Here is a 14447-nt window from a genome sequence, read left to right on the forward strand (position 1 = left end):
AGTGAAGTCGCTCAGTCATGTCCAGCCCTCAGCGACCCCATGGACTGCAGCCCACCAGGCTCCTCCATCCATGGGATTTTCCAGGCAAGAGTACTGAAGTGGGGTGCCATTGCCTTCTCTGAGAAGATAGCTGTATATCATATTAAAATATGTTATGGAGAACCAAAGTCATATTATATCTTTATATTACATTCTACAATGCAGTTGGAAATGCCTGGTGTGGAAAGAGGAAAGCCACACTCTGTAGTTCCAAGAACCAGTAATAGATATAATAGTAGATATTAATGCCTAGTCACCGTTAGATGCTCTCTGTCAAGATGATTTTCACTAAGACCTTCAGGTAAGAAATACAGATATCAAAATGGTAGAATAGCTATAAATCTGAAATCTGAAAATCCAATTTCATTTTCTAGTTATACAACTTAATCTCTGTGAATCTCATCCTTAAAGGATGAGAGTGTCTTCCAAAGTCCATGTAAACATGCATGAGATTACATGCTGAACTTGCTTTATAAAACATAAACCATCATACTAACTACAAAATCATCTTGGTTTATTACTAGTCAAGCAGAATATCCTTTTGATTAAAATTATGTAGATCATTTCTCAAAGTCTTGCTGTTCCTAGTAGATGCCTTCAGAAGGTAGGAAGCTAGCTTGTTAACAGGCGCCCTATAGTATATCAACAAGCCTCAAGCTGACCCTCTCCTATTCAGACTTGCAGTGGGAACAGCGATGCAAGGAGAGCCTGGGAACCATCTTTACCTTTTTGTCTTGCTACCCTTCATCTGTCTTCTGTAGCACAAGAAACGTAATTCATTTTGCATTGCCTCTGTTTTTCCCCTAAGATATTATTGCTCTTTCTTGAAACATCAGTCACCATTGTGACTTTTATTAACCCAACCACAAGAAATATCAAAAAAGAATGGAACTATTTGAGGATAACTTGCCTTTAATCAAGGTATCCCTGGTGGCTAGAAGGTAAAGAATCTGCCTGCAGTGTAGGAGACCCAGGTTGGATCCCTGAATCAGGAAGATGCCCTGGAGAAGAGAATGGCAACCCACTCCAATATTCTTGCCTGGAGAATTCCATGGAGAGAGGAGCCGGGTAGGCTACCATCCATGGGACCGCAAAGAGTTGGACATGACTGAGCGACTAACATTTAAATCACAAGCTTCGAAAGCCTCCTTAGCCAGGTCATCACATCAAATCCTGTCATCTTTGTCATTTGGGTCATTTTAAAATGATGAATTCTCTATCCATCCGTGACCTCTGAAATACATTCCTCGATTTAACCGTCTCATATACCCATCTAGCCTCACGTTAACAGTGAAGGTATAAAATCCAGATGATGAGAGGTCTGAGATTTTATGAAACACGAGTGCAATTTCTTTGTCAAGAGAGCTTAAATAGCTCCTTTGCCTTTTTCTAATCAGAATCAAGTAGGTATGACAAGCTGAGGTAAATCATCGCTGTGCAGGGGGCTGATGAAATATATTGCTTCCCACCTCAAACTGTTTGTTTTTCAGTTCATTAGGAAGCTTTCAGGAACACTGCGTAGACTTGGTGCACTTTATTTGAGGCAGGGAATGAACACTTAACCTGCCTTCAAGGTTGAGCGAAACAAGTTTAGAGGACACTCTCCCCACAGTCTTCTGCTCACATCAAAATGCCCAGCTTGCATTTCAGTTTGTCAATCCAGGTCACATTGCTGAGAATATTTAACTGTTTGATAAGATCAATTTAATTTAATTCCATAGTCCCAGCAAGGAAAGGAGACCCCCAACCCAAGGAAAGTGACACCTACTCTATTGTGTGATAAAGCATATAACATGATATTTTAATTAAAAAAAAACAGGCTATTGGAGAGAGGAGAGTTAAATGATCACTGCCTTTAAAACAGAGTTAATGAAAAGAGGCAGTGTTACCCCTAAAAATGGCCAAAACTAAGAGGTCAATATAATAACTCTTGAGTTTACTGCACACTAATTTTCTTCCCAACTATAAGCTACGAGGAAAAGAGTCAACCCTTCTATGGTTTTGCTGAGAAAACTGGCTGTTATGAACTCTAAAAATAAGAATCATTTCAACTCTCATTGTAAAAAATTTCTAAACATTTGCGATAACATAATATGATGTACCCATCTTTCTACAAACAGAATTACAGGTTGGTGCTATTTTTTTTTACTCACCCGTGTGAATTTTAAGTTAGTTTGTCTTGGGTTTGCTTTGTTGTTGTTGTTGTTGTTTCCACTTTACAAATGAATTGTCTTTAATTTTTTATTTTTCTTAATTATTTTTTAATTGAAGGATAATTGCTTTACAGAATTTTGTTGTTTTCTGTCAAACCTCCACATGAATCAGCCACAGGTATACATATAATCCCCTGCCTTTTGAACCTCCCTCCCATCTCTCTCCCCATCCCACCCCTCTACGTTGATACAGAGCCCCTGTTTGAGTTTCCTGTACAAATTTCCATTGGCTATCTATTTTACATATGGTACTGTAAGTTTCCAGTAAATTCCCATTGGCTATCTATTTTACATATGGTAGTGTAAGTTTCCATGTTAATCTTTCCATACATCTCACCCTGTCCTCCCGTCTCCCCATGTCTGTAAGTCTATTCTGTATGTCTGTTTCTCCATTGCTTCCTTATAAATAAATTTTTCTGTGTAATTTTTCTAGATTCCATAAGAATACAATATTTATCTTTCTCTTTCTGACTTACTTCACTCTGTATAATAGGCTCTAGGTTCATCCACCTCATTAGAACTGACTCAAATGCATTTCTTTTTATGGCTGAGTAATATTCCATTGTGTATATGAACCACAGCTTCTTTATCTGCTTTGCTTTTAACACTGAAATAGACCTGGTTAAACTTATTTTAGTAAGCTCATGCTTATAGCATATGACAGCAATTTGCATGTTCTAGAAAAGTAATAGAAGCTATTATCGAATAATACAAAAACAATGGTTGATTAGATTGAAATAATCAAGAATTCATGCAACATATATTTAACCAACAGTACTATAAAATTAGTCATAGCATTTAATTAAGCAGCTCTTGAATATAATTAATTAATGCTCTTAGAAGCAAATAGTTCTAGCCACAAATAGAACATTCTCACATTCTTTCCTGAGAAGAAAACAAAATATATATGAAAATTATCAAATTTAAAAAAAAATGTAGCTACCATAGACAGATACACTGGAGGATCAAGCAGTGGCCAATCAGAGAAGGGGGCTTCCCTAATAGCTCAGCTGCTAAAGAATCCTCCTGTAATTCAGGAGACCCTGGTTTGATTCCTGGGTCGGGAAGATTCCCTGGAGAAGGGATAGGATATCCACTCCAGTGTTTTTGGGCTTCCCTTGTAGCTCAGCTGGTAAAGAATGCACCTGCCATGTGGGAGACCTGGGTTTGATTCCTGGGTTGGGAAGATCGCCTGGAAAAGGGAAAGGCTACCCACTCCAGTATTCTGGCCTGGAAAATTCCATGGACTGTATAGCCTATGTGGTCACAAAGAGTCGGACGCAACTAAGCAACTTTCATTTTCACTTTCTTTCAATCAGAGAAGGAATGTGCAGAATGACTCTATCATGAAAACTCAATATTGAGAAAAACACAGATTTGATATAATATAGCCTTATGTTCTTCAGTAAACTCCAATAATTACAATGTTAGTTATTCATTCAAAAACCACCACTATTTATTGATAGATTCTTATGTGTAAGAATACCATGATAGATGCTGAAACAATGACAAGTGGTCTACATCCATAATATTTACCATCGTAAAGGTTGACCAACACATAGTTCATTATTACAACACAGCATCGCAGGAGATGTGATAGAGGTCATCAGGGTCTGTGGTATCCTGAAGGAATGGAGAAGAGGAGGAGGGCTACCTGTTTAAATCTTCCATATTTAAAAGATGATTAAGGTGTAACCAAGGCCAGGAGTAAAAGAAGGTATTCAAAGCAATGTCCACACTGTGTGTGGCAGAAAAAGTGAGTAAAGAAGATTGGGGCTGGGTGACAAGAACCCAGGAGTGAGGAGATGAAGGAGCCTCCATGTATAGGTGGAGGGGTCCACAAAGGCAGGGCAAAAGGGCATCATCTGTCACAGAGTGCAGCTGGGACTTTATCCTCAAGGCTGAAGAAAATCACTGAAGGAGTGATATAAAAATTTTCATATTTAGTAAAATGTCCCTGGAAGTCTTATGGAAAATGAAATTGAAAAGTTTAAGACTGGAGATAGTATAACATTCAGGATGCAAAGTCATCAGGAAAGGGTTTGATAATAAGTTCTGAAAGGAATATAACATTCAAAATTATTACAGTAATAGTTCAAATTTTTACACTTGAGTATAAATCCATCTAGAACTCTAAGCTACTAAGAATTCAACTCTAAGTGTTCTAGTTGGTTCCACTGTAATAATACAACAATTGTTGGAATCAGACAATTCAATTAGTAATTTTTATCCTTTTCATAAATGAAATGACTTATAATAACTGAAGTTTTGCATTCTATAATTTTATTTTTGAAAAAGTATAAGGTGGTCATTAAACAGACACCCCTTTTGAGAAGAAAACATTTAGCAAATAGTGTTACCCTTGAAACAGGCAAAACAGCCATTTTTGTTCCATTAAAACATCAAAGAGAAGCCTTTAAACTATCCCTCCTTCCAGATTTTATTTCTTAAATTTTAAATTGGGGGACTTCCCTGATAGTGTTTAAGATGTTACCTTCCAATCCAAGGGCTCTGACTTTAATCCCTGGTCAGAAAGCTAAGATCCAACATGCCTCAGGGCCACAAAACTAAAACATAAAACAGAAGCAATATCATAAAAAATTCAACAAAGACTCAAAATAGTTTTCTGTTGGGGTAGGCTGAAGAAAGCACAGGTAAATACATATTTCCTATCTTAATGGAATTTCGGTAATATAGTGAAATTAATAAAACTCAAGTTTCTCACATATTTTCTCTCTTGAAATAGCTTTAAATTGAAAGAAAAACATAAAACAGTGTATGGTTAAGCAAGTCCTCAGTTACCCTTCAGTCAGCCTTCCCAATCCTAAGTGTTTTAAGTGCAAAGAATCACATGTGGGCTCCTTCACAGCTCTCTGGCAGCTGTGTAAGATGCCAGAGCTTTCACAACTGCAGAAATTAAAGTGCTCAGAGGAAAGTCAGGTCAGCAACAGAGCAAAGAGAACAGAAACCTCCAATGAGGGAGGTAACTTTTTTATGCTTTCGAACTCTGGTGCTGATGAAGACTCTTGAGAGGCCCTTGGACTGCAAGGCGATCATACCAGTCCATGCTAAAGGAAATCAACCCTGAATACTCATTGGAAGGACGATGCTGACACTGAAGCTCCAATACTTTGACCATCTGATACAGAGAACTGACTTATTGGAAAAGACCCTGATGCTGGGAAAGATTGAGGGCAAAAGGAGAAGGGGGCGATAGAGGATGAGGTAGTTGGATGGCATCACTGATTCAATGCACAAGAGTTTCAGCAAACTCCAGGAGATAGTGAAGGACAGGGAATCCTGATGTACTTCAGTCCATACGATTGCAAAGAGTCAGACACAACTTAACAACTGAATAACAACACTTTGTTTTTAAAGAAATTTTCAGTGTACCACTAACTAACTGTTCAGATATTATTACAATTTAGATGGATCAGCTAATTTTATGTATGAAAAAAGTTCATATTCTACATTCTTGTAGCATATAGTTTAACCCCTTTGTTTTTATGCAATAAGGAGAAAATTCATGATTTGACTTCAATTTACCATTACGTATCTCCAGGAATATCCTCAGAAGCCTATGGAGAATAAACCAGAAAGGGCAATAATGGTACTCCTGTACCCAGAAATATCACTGACTAGCATTACTGAGAGTTCTATTACATAAATCCTTAGAAGACAGGATTTGCATGTCCATTTGGTTCCTATTCTAAATGATTAATAAAAACTGAGTAATTATAAAAATTAATATAACTACTTTGGATTTGCCCTCATCAGTAAAGAAACACTTAAGCATTATGAAAGTTCCTGTCACAGTTCTGATCTGGATTCTTTCTGCATTCATTAAAAGTTGGTTTCAATCCAAATACCAAAGAGGAAAGAGAAACAAACACTTTAGAAAATTAATAAGACCATTTACAGAATCCTGCGGTAGAACCTTTCTGAGATGTGATTTTTGAATTTCAAATAGAAGCAAATATGATAGCACAACTTTTCAAACTTTGAAGGAGCGTGCATGACGGAACCAGTTTCAATATGCATGCATCTTCCAACCCCAGTTTAAACAAAGAAAAAAAACTAGGTCTAAACAGCAAATCTTATGTTGGAAAATTATATTTTAGGCAACCAGCAAATTTCATACTTGGAAAAACCAGGACAAATGACTTAGTTTCATGAATAACAACTGAAAAAGCAAAGGGAGATTAGAGGTCAGGGAGGCAGAGAGGAAGAATCTGCAGATTAAAAGATACTTAAGAGATGAAACTAATCATAACATATGGACCATATTTGAATCCCAATCTAAACAAGTGAAACGTAAAAAAACTTATAGGACAAACAAGGAAATGTGAACACTGACTGGATATTCAATGATAATAAGGTCAGACAGAGAAAGACAAGTATATGATATTGCTTATGTGTGGAATCTAAAAAGATGGTTACAAATGAATTTATTTACAAAACAGAAACAGACGCATAGACTATGGAAATTAATTTATGGTTACTGAAGGGGAAAAGTGAGGTAGAGTAAACTGGGAGCTTTGGATTGACATATACCCTACTTTATATGAAACAGATAGCCAACAAGGATCCACTATATGGCATAAGGGACTCTGTGCATATTCTGCAAAAACTTAAACGGGAAAAAAATTTTTGAAAAGAATATATACATGTGTATGTATACGTGACTCATTTTGCTGTGCATCTGAAACTAACATATTTATAATCAACTGTAATCCAATATATTGTCACCCTGCTTATTTAATTTATATGCAGAGTACATCATGAGAAACGCTGGGCTGGAGGAAGCACAAGCTGGAATCAAGATTGCCGGGAGAAATATCAATAACCTCAGATATGAAGACGACACCACCCTTATGGCAGAAAGTGAAGAAGAACTAAAGAGCCTCTTGATGAAAGCGAAAGAGGAGAGTGAAAAAGTTGGCTTAAAGCTCAATATTCAGAAAACTAAGATCATGGCATCCAGTCCCATCACTTCATGGGAAATAGATGGGGAAACAGTGGAAACAGTGAGAGACTTTATTTTTCTGGGCTCCAAAATCACTGCAGATGGTGACTGCAGCCATGAAATTAAAAGACACTTACTCCTTGGAAGGAAAGTCATGACCAACCTAGACAGTGTATTAAAAAGCAGAGACATTACTTTGTCAACTAAGGTCCATCTAGTCAAGGCTATGGTTTTTCCAGTAGTCATGTATGGATGTGAGAGCTGGACTGTGAAGAAAGCTGAGCACCGAAGAATTGATGCTTCTGAACTGTGGTGTTGGAGAAGACTCTTGAGAGTCCCTTGGAATGCAAGGAGATCCAACAAGTCCATCCTAAAGGAGATCAGTCCTGGATGTTCATTGGAAGGACTGATGCTAAAGCTGAAACTCCAATACTTTGGCCACCTGATGCGAAGAGCTGACTCATTGGAAAATACCCTGATGCTGGGAAAGATTGGGGGCAGGAGGAGAAGGGGACAACAGAGGATTAGATAGTCGGCTGGCATCACCGACTCAACGGACATGGGTTTGGGTGGACTCTGGGAGTTGGTGATGGACAGGGAGGCCTGGCATGCTGCAATTCATGGGGTCGCAAAGAGTCAGACATGACTGAGCGACTGAACTGAACTGAATCCAATATAAAATAAAACAAAAACTGATAATAATGAATTATCAATTGATGGTACTGTGGATATGCTATCTCTAACATTTCAAGCTAAATACTAAAATGCTTACAAATGATATGATTCTTCGGATTTGCCTAAAAATAATCTGGGGACAGCAGAGGGTAGAAATAAGCACTGATAAAACCAATATTGAGCAAATGAATAGAATATGCTTGAAGATACTGATGGAAAAAAGACATTATACTATCTCCTTTATTTTCATAAATGTTTACAACTTTCTTTAACAAAAATATTCCAAAAAATTTATTCTAGTATCAGTTCTGAGACTAACTAGATTAGAATCATCGGAAAATCAGTTAACCTCTTTTGTTTTTAACAAATAGAATGTAGTTTAATTTACATTCCTTAAACAAATATCCACAGTACCATTAATTAATGATTCATTATTATCAGTTTTTGTTTTACTCATTTCAATTCCAAATAATGTGATTTTCAATTTCTCAAAATTCACCCCAATTGCTTTTTAAAAACAGATATGATCCATTCTCCGCAGACATTATGATGTCATTTTAAAGAACACTGGCACTGCAGACACTAACACAACATTGTGAAGCAACTTTACTCCAACAAAAACAATAAAATATTAAGAAACACTAAACACTTATTTATTGATTTGTTTATTCATTCCACTAAAATTGAGTGCAAGTCAACACTCTGGTAATAAATATAAAGGTGAAAATGAAGATACCAAATTCTGATCTCATTGTATGAGGGCATGAAGAATTAACATAAATCAAAATTAACAAAAACTAATATAAATTAACATAAACATCTCACTGATTCAGTGAGACGAAACTCATAAACTCATACAGTATGTTAGTAAAACTGGACTTGTTTCTACAGTATAAAAACAAGATTTTAGACACCCTGGACCAAAATGATGTCTCATTCATGACAAGCATCTATCTCTTCTCCAGTTAAAAGAGGAACATTCTCATTCATGTTTGTCAAAGGAGAAAGGACTCTCTTTCATGAAACTGGAAAAGTACCCCTCACCCATCCTTAGGGCAAGGTTCAAGGAAGTGTTTAGAAACAGAGGATTTCACAATTAAGCCTCTGCTCCTTCATCCTTCCTTGTTCCGTTTAGGTAAATGGAACCATATCACCAAGGAAACATGTCACTAAGAAAAATGACAAGAACATACTATGGGTAAAATGCTGCTGAGTCACTGACACACAATCCTGGCTTAATTCTATCATCAACTGCATTGTCGTTCAGGGCTTATTTCTTAATTCATTTTACTGTATTTTTATTTATTTGACTGTGTTGGGTCTCAGTTGCAGCATGCAGGCTGTTAGTGGTGGCACACGAGCTTAGTTGCCCTGCAGTGTGTGGGATCTCAGTTCCCCGAGCAGGGATTGAACCACATACCCTGTGTTGGAAAGCAGATTCTTAACCATTGGACCACTAGTTCCTGGGCTTCTTTCTTAGAAACAGGCCAGCAGTGCTGAGATGCCACCACAGGTTTGCAGAGAACAGGTTTGAGCTGCATCTCCAAGGCTTTGACAGGTCACTCATCTTAACCTGCTCACACAGAGCCACAAACAGAGTTCTTATTTTTTATAGTGTTCACTGAATGAAGACACACACAGTAGTATTTTCTAAGTCACTGAATGAATATAAAACAGTAGACATAGTGCTCTCTCTCTCTTTTTCTCCCTCTTCCTCATCTCTCCCTCCCTCTCTCTTCCTCTCCTCTCCCCTGACCTGACATAAACTAAATATGAGAACTTTAAAATGTTTGGTTACAGAGCTTATCTCAAATCATGGCCTGTACACAGTGATAGTCTGATTTCTTAGACCTTGTTGAAATGTAAAATATCTTGTTCAGAAACCAGGAGACGTTACATCATTTTCCATAAAGCTGGTTTTCTTTTTCTATTTTAAGAAATGTTCAATGTCATGCCTTGTGGGTAGAGATAGACAGATATAAGTAGATGCCTTACTGAAAGCTGTGTGTGATAAACTCAGATTTCAAGAACCTGGGAGAGATTTTAAAATGCAGACATCACAGACTTGAATTTACAGGTGCATCTGTAGTTGAACCTTCTAGTGACTACTTATCTACAAAATTTGAAGCATTATTTTTTTTCCTCCTGGTTCACAGAAGGCTCCTGAATTTATGGATATTTTAGATTGTATCATTTTCTACACTGTAATATAGGTTGAAAATTGTGGTGCTTTCTTTGAAGCTTCCTTTGCCAGGGTTACAATTTCTAGCTCATTACTGTAAGACAGAGACATCCAAAGCCATAGGGTATATTGTGCTGTTCTTTTGATGTCAAACATTGTGGTTGCTTGTCAGTGATCTGACTCTATTCAGATCAGTTTCTCTTGACCCCCAGTCTCTACCAATTCTTTTATTTCTTTTTTCTTTTACTCTTTACTTGTGTGTCTGGGATTCTCAGGTGTCTCAGTGGTAAAGAATCCACCTGCCAATGCAGAAGACACAGGTTCTATCTCTGGGTTAGGAAGATCCCCTGGAAGAGGAAATGGCAACCCATTCCAGTCTTCTGGCCTGGAAAATCCCATGGACAGAGGACCCTCTTGGGCTACAGCCCATGGGCGGGATACAGTTCATAGGTTGCAAAGAGTCGGACACAACTGAGCATGCACACATGCCCTTGTATCCAACCTTATCATCTGTTTCTCTTGCCTGGACTCCTGATCATTTAACATCATGCTGTTTCATAAGTAACATATATTTAATACTTTCTGAGCTGAACCGTTTATTTACATGAAGACCTAGACTCAGAAAACAGAAAAGGGTCACTTTGCAGAACACAGCCACAAATGGCTTCTTAAACCCACAATTCCAAATAAAGGCTTCTTGCTTTTCCTCAGTGGGTCTCACTCTTTCACATACATCAGAATCATCTAGAGGGCTTGTTGGATCCCAGGAAGCTGGGCCATCCTGAGTCAGGAAGTCTGGGATGATGTCTGAGACTCTGCATTTCTCATGAGTTTCCAGGTGAGGCACATGCCACCAGGCAGGACCAGGCTCCCAGAACAACTCTAGATGAATCTCTATGATTACGGGGATTCTGTTTCCATCCAGCTTACTCAGTAATTATTTATTTCTATTTCTTCCTGTATCTGCAACAATTCAAAACTTATCATCAAAAGATAGTTGCATCCTACCAAAAAATAGTAAATAATTATAATAATGCTCTAAAAGAATGCTCAAACTACCACAGAATTGCACTCATCTCACATGCTAGTAAAGCAATGCTCAAAATTCTACAAGCCAGGCTTCAGCAATACATGAACCGTGAACTCCCTGATGTTCAAGCTGGTTTTAGAAAAGGCAGAGGAACCAGAGATCAAATTGCCAACATCTGCTGGATCATGGAAAAAGCAAGAGAGTTCCAGAAAAACATCTGTTTCTGCTTTATTGACTATGCCAAAGCCTTTGACTGTGTGGAGCACAATAAACTGTGGAAAATTCTGAAAGAGATGGGAATACCAGACCACCTGACCTGCCTCTTGAGAAATCTGTATGCAGGTCAGGAAGCAACAGTTAGAACTGGACATGGAACAACAGACTGGTTCCAAATAGGAAAAGGAGTATGTCAAGGCTGTATATTGTTACCCTGCTTATTTAACTTCTATGCAGAGTACCTCATAAGAAACGCTAGACTGGAAGAAGCACAAGCTGGAATCAAGATTGCCAGGAGAAATATCAATAACCTCAGATATGCAGATGACATCACCCTTATGGCAGAAAGTGAAGAGGACCTAAAAAGCCTCTTGATGAAAGTGAAAGAGGAGAGCGAAAAAGTTGGCTTAAAGCTCAACATTCAGAAAACGAAGATCATGGCATCTGGTCCCATCACTTCATGGGAAATAGATGGGGAAACAGTGGAAGCAGTATCAGACTTTATTTTTGGGGGCTCCAAAATCACTGCAGATGGTGACTGCAGCCATGAAATTAAAAGACACTTACTCCTTGGAAGAAAAGTTATGACCAACCTAGATAGCATACTCAAAATCAGAGACATTACTTTGCTGACTAAGGTCCGTCTAGTCAAGGCTATGGTTTTTCCTGTGGTCATGTATGGATGTGAGAGTTGGACTGTGAAGAAGGCTGAGCACCGAAGTATTGATGCTTTTGAACTGTGGTATTGGAGAAGAATCTTGAGAGTCCCTTGGACTGCAAGGAGATCCAACCAGTCCATTCTGAAGGAGATCAGCCCTGGGATTTCTTTGGAAGGAATGATGCTACAGCTGAAGCTCCAGTACTTTGGCCACCTCATGCGAAGGGTTGACTCATTGGAAAAGACTCTGATGCTGGGAGGGCTTGGGGGCAGGAGGAGAAGGGGACGACAGAGCATGAGATGGCTGGATGGCATCACGGACTCGATGGACGTGACTCTGAGTGAACTCTGGGAGATGGTGATGGACAGGGAGGCCTGGCGTGCTGCGATTTATGGGGTCGCAAAGAGTCGGACACGACTGAGCGACTGAACTGAACTGATGTTTACAGTTACTGACATGGCATATAGTGGGACTACAAAAAGCATGCTTTACTAACGTTGTATATTTACAATGTTCTTATTGAATAGGTTTGATTGGACAGGTAAGCAAGCTGGAGCTCTGAGAGGGTAAGATCAGCTAGTAAACAGAACTAGGATTTAACCCTTGTATTTGCATAAGTGGTTTCCTCAGTGAAAGTGTTGTTTAGTTGCTCAGTATTGTCCAACCCCATGGACTGTAGCCCATCAGGCTCCTCTGTCCACAGGATTCTCCAGGCAAGAATACTGTAGTGGATAGCCATTCCCTTCTCCAGGGGACCTTCCCAACTCAGAGATCAAACCCAGGTCTCCTGCACTGCAGGCAGATTCTTTACCAGCTGAGCCACCAGGGAAGAAAAGTTTCCTCTGCAGCTCGTTTTTACTCAGATAGGACCCTCAGACCAGCCGCCCTGGCCTCACCTGGGAGCTTATTAGAAACACTCCAGTCTCATTTCAGATCCACTGAATTAAAATCTGCATTTGAGCAAGATCCCCTGTGAATTACATATTTCCCAGGTCAAGACATTACAATTTGAAACATACTATCCTACACTACCCTGTCTCCCTTAAAAACAAATAACTTCAGCTAACTTCCTTTCCTCTCACCAATCTGAGTGCTAGATTTCACTTTTCAGAACAATTTTGAAGCTTTCTCAAGCTGAGGTGTAAATTTTCTTAGTGAGCATATGTGCATGGTTTAATTCCTTCCAAGTCCCCAATATCTGAAGTCTGTATTTTATTCGTAATGTTAATGTTTTATGTACATGTAGCTATTTGGAAATTAGAGATGGATACTAATGGCTTCCAAGGTGGCTCACAGATAAAGAATCCACCTATCAATGCAGGAGGAACAGGTCGGGAATATCCCCTGGAGAATAAATGTCAACCTACTCTAGCATTCTTGCCTGAGAAATCCCATGGACAAAGGAGCCTGGCAGGCTGCAGACCATGAGGTTGCAAAAGAGTCAGACATAACTGAGCAACTAAACAGCAATAACTAATGTCTCAGATAATTTTAATTGCAAAAAAAAAAAAAAGCCAAATATATAGGAGCCAAAGGTTATGGGCTTTTAACAGAAGATTAAATCATTCTGGTTTTTTTTTTTTGTTTTTTTTTAATTGGAGGTATTTCATCCTTTGAAGCACTTCCCAAGGGATCTCACATAAAGTTGCAATTCAATCTGTGTACTTATATTAAATGAAACAATAGATACAACATACAACTCTGGTTTATTTTGGAGCACTTTACAAATTAGGTATGATTGGATTAGTCCTTATTTTCAAATAAAATCCTTCACCCAAGATCAGCCCAGTGAACTTATTTTAACACGTTATTTTTCAAGCTAAAGTAACGATTCAGGCTAAGCAAAATTCTATCACAACTATGCCAGAAGACTTCAAACAGGCACGGAGATCTGCAAAGTAAATTAAATTTTCTGTTACTATCTCAGACTCATAACCCTCTCCCTCAACCCTTCATCTAAAATTGCCACAAATATTCTATAACTGGGTCAGGGCACTTGCTTGGGGGAAGAAAGGCATATTAAGGAGCATTCAATTATGTCTCAGACATAAGGAGCAAGTGAAGCAAATGTAATATCCTGTCAGAAGATTTGAGCATAATTTTCCGCTGTGTCCCAGCTTTCATCCCCAATTGTCAACATGTGACTATCTTCCCTGCCACTTACCAGGAAGCCTTTGAACAAGTCAATGGAACTTATTTTTATTCAGTATTTGTTTTGTTCCATATGCATTATTTGTCTTCTGTATAAAATCAGTCTTCCTGTGAGATTAGACTATCACAGTTTCTGTGTATTACAGTCTGAAATCTGTTCCCTTGGTGGGAACAGAAATGGCCTTAATATCTTTGCCGTTCCTCAACATTATAGCTAGATTTTCCTCAAGTGCCAAACTAATGCAAAGAACTTCCACATTTGCCTTAGCACTGGAGGTCATAGCAAGGTGGGCACTGGACTGAGAGGGTGAGTGCT

This window comes from Capra hircus, chromosome 16 (genome assembly GCF_001704415.2).
Source record: "Capra hircus breed San Clemente chromosome 16, ASM170441v1, whole genome shotgun sequence".
NCBI lineage: Eukaryota > Metazoa > Chordata > Mammalia > Artiodactyla > Bovidae > Capra > Capra hircus.